Raw genomic sequence first — 3,976 nt, forward strand, 5'->3', positions numbered from 1 at the left:
CCTCCCCTCTGGTACCCAGAGTTTGTCCTAACAAGCTGCAGGGCGTCTTGATTGTCTATGGATAAAAGTTCAGACTTCTTAGATTAATTCAGACTTCTTAGGCTGGCAGTCACCATCTTCTACAATCTGTATCGCTGCTTACTTGCAAGTAGCATATACTCTTAACTAATTGAACTGCTTTCTTTTCTCTTGTACAATTACCTTGATTTCCTGTCTCACTGCCTTTTCTGTTCATCTGTAATGCTCACCTTCCCACCTCTTTTTTCATCTTCTTTTTAGTTACTACATATGTAAATCTGACCTATCACTCTTAATACACTACACATCCCATGAAGCTTTTCTTTTTATTAGATCTATATTATTTTTCTAGGGTTGCTGTAATAGGCATAAATTTGGTAGTTTAAAACCATAGAAATTTAGTTTTTTACAGTAATGGACCATGCTCCCTCCAGAGGCTCTAAGGGGCAATCTGTTTTTTGCCTCTTTCAGCTTTTGTTGCCATTTGTTGCCGACTGGCATTTCTTGGCTTATAGTTGCATCACTCCATCTCTGCCTCTGTAGTCACATTGTGTCCTCCATTTCTGTGTGTTTCCCTCTGTTGCTACCTTACAAAAATACATGTCATTGCATTTAGGGCCCTTTCAGATCTTTAATCACATCTGCAAAGTTTTTTTTTTTGTTTTTTTTTTGTTTTGTTTTTTGTTTTGTTTTTGTTTTTCCCTAGAGGGTAAATTCATAGATTCTAGGGATTAGAACATGTATATCTTTTTTTGGGGGTGGGGTCATTATTCAACCTGTCATAACTTCAAAGGCAAGTAAACTTCCTCCTCTAATCTTCTGTAGCTCTTTATCTTTAATGATCCTGGCCACTTTTTAATGACCCCCCCTTAGCTAGAAATTAGATTAACTGGACAAAATTTGAAACAAAGAGATTGAATAAAAAGTTTAGAGTCAAGGAAAATAAAAATGATATATTTATGATTATAATGATTATAATTTAAGATATTATACTCAATGTCAGAAAAAATTGTGATAGACTTTACTGCACATGGGCTATAGTGCCATATATGTTTGGGTATTGAAACTATCAGTGGTGGGAAAACACATAGTATGGGATATATGGATATGTGGAATTTATGGAAAATTCCAATGAGAAACTCACAGGTGGACTTGAAGGGTTCTGGAGCATGGCATAATATGCAGCAGAGATACATATAAATTTTGAAAAGCAGCTTTGTGCATATGCAGATCCCTGAGAGAGATGGAGTGCCTGACATTGAGATACTACGTGATATTGTACCCACAACTGTCCTTCACAAACTGATTTGTTGGTCAGCCATGTTATGAGTTTGGGCAAGCTCAGCAACAGTCCATTATAGGGATAAAATGGTACATTCGGGAGTGAACACAAGCAAGACCAGAGGGCACAAATAAGCTGCATGACCAGGTAGCCTGGATTCCCCTGCCCAAGTGCCTCTCCCTCAGCTCATGCCTCAGTAGGTGATCCCTTAAGATCAACTAGTGAAGGAAAAATAAGGCCACATTTGGTTCATGTATGAATTGGTTTGATATTGTTGAACCATAGCCCTAATTGGGTGGCCTTAAAAGCTAAGTAAGAGGATATCTTCCTAATGGTCAGAGCCTTGGGAGATGCATCTGGTACTCCACTTTGTTTAGCAAGAGAAATAATCCAAGGTTAGAATACACATGGATTGAGGAATAGTGGTGATTAGCCTGGCTGGTTGGTCAATGGCCTGGAAAGGACAAAAATTGTTAGATTGGGGATAAGGAATTCTGAGATAGAGGCATGAGAATGAGCATATTAGAATAGACAAGAAGGGTGAAGAACTTTGGATCGCGTAGTAACACCCTCCAGAAAGCATCTAACACAGAAGAGGCACTGAACAACCAGGTAGACTAAAACCATGTCTAGTTGTTGACAGCCAGCCTCTGTCATTGCAACCTGCCACCACAGTGAAGTCACAATTGGTAAACAAATGAATTAGTGAAGGTAGCAGTGATGGAGGAGGCTAAGCATGGGCTTAACAACATGGACTCTAAATTACGAAGGCTAAAATGGCTACTGCTGTTCCTGAATACCCAATCCACATTCAGACACCAATGCTGAGTATAATGCCATCCCTTGAAGAGACTCATCAGTCACTTGGTATCAGAATGACTACATTGGGTCCCTTCTACCATAAAAGGGCCAGAGACACAGATTCCTCTTGACAGTAATAGATATATATTATGGTCATAGGTTTGCTTTTCCTGTCTGCAGAGCCTCAGCTTGCACCAGTATCATAAGGCTTACAGAATGTTTGCTCTTACAGCATGGGACTGCACTTTACTTCAAAGGAGATACCTCAGTATGTATATGACCATGGGATCCCAGCTTATATCACATTCTACACCATTCAGAAGCTGCTGGTATGATGCAATAATGGGGAAGTCTATTGAATGAACAGCCTGTAGAAGGCATTGCTGAAGAGGCAGATCAGAGGTAATACCCTGTGAATTTGGTTGCCATCCTCTTAGAGATCAGTGATATGGTCCTCAGTAGGTAGAATATATAGGCCCAGAAATCAAGGAATGGACACAGTATTGGCTCTACCCACTGTCATTCCCAATAATATGCTTGTGGAATTTCCATCTCAGCAACTCTGGGCTCTCAGGGTTTAGGAGTTTTGGTTTTCAATGGGGAATATTTCTGCCAAGGGACATAGCCAGAGTTCAAATGAATAATTAGCTGTGGCTGCTACCTGCTCTTCAGACTACTCGTTGCAAGAAGACATGGCATGGGAAACCATTGAGACCTTAAGGCAAGTATCCGGATCATGCCACCAGACAAGTCATGGAGATCAGCAGGCATGCCAACTGAAGGTGAGAGTAATCTAAAATGGATAGTAAATGAAGGTAGTATCACTTATAACCCAAGACTAGCTGCAGTGATGTGGGCTATAGTTTTTCCCATTAATCTCCCCGAGAAGAGAAGTTCATTGGAATCCTGAAGTTGCTTCCAGAATTTGAAGTAGATCCAAGTAGCATACGGGTTGGACTGTGGTGGACACTGTGATGTACCACCCAGCTATCCCCCTCCAGGAATGAAGAACTTACTCCCCCCAGCTCCTGGAAGTGTTGCCAGCAGAAAATGCTCAGCAGTCAGCCTCCACTTGGATTGCATAGGCTGTAGGATCCATCTCACCCAAGGTCATACTTCCTTTCTGGGTTTGCATAGATTCAGTGACTGATTGACATAGACGTCTAAGTGCTCAAATTCTTTGCACCAATTCAGCATAACTCTGAAGGATCATCCTATCTTTAAAACTCCTTGTAGAATCAATTGCAGCCTCCTTTGGTACTACATCCCATATCAGCCTCTTTCTTTGCTTACTCCTGCTCTTTCCCTGCTCTCTTCCAAGGGTTGATTATAAGAGCACTTCTTATTAATACCCCTAATATAGTACAGATCTGCTTTCTAAGGAATTTAACTTTTACCATTTCTGGCCCCTCAGCTTAGTGTTAATAGGACCCTGCTATAAAAATGGGATAGGCAGGATAAGACCGCTAAGCTAGAGGTCATTGGATTAATTCTGCCACTAACTAGCTTTTTGACCTTGGGTACACTCTTTAACTTCTCTTATTCATACAAGTTTTTTTTTGTTTGTTTTTTTTGTTTTTTTGTTTAACTGTACCTCCCAAGCCATGGTGATTTTTATAGCACCTTAGGAACTACTGGACACTCACTTTGAGTTCAGTTAGGACAGAAACCATGATAGATATTTAAACATGGAATTTAATATTAAGAATCATGAATTTGACATAAAGCTAAAGAAAACTGAAATGGTGGGGGGGGGGCGCCTAGGTGGCTCAGTCGATTAAGCCTCTGACTTCAGCTCGGGTCATGATCTTGCAGTTCGTGGGTTCAAGCCCCTCATCAGGCTCTGTGCTGACAGCTCAGAGCCTGGAGTCTGCT

This window comes from Panthera uncia, assembly GCF_023721935.1.
Source record: "Panthera uncia isolate 11264 chromosome A1 unlocalized genomic scaffold, Puncia_PCG_1.0 HiC_scaffold_17, whole genome shotgun sequence".
Lineage (NCBI taxonomy): Eukaryota > Metazoa > Chordata > Mammalia > Carnivora > Felidae > Panthera > Panthera uncia.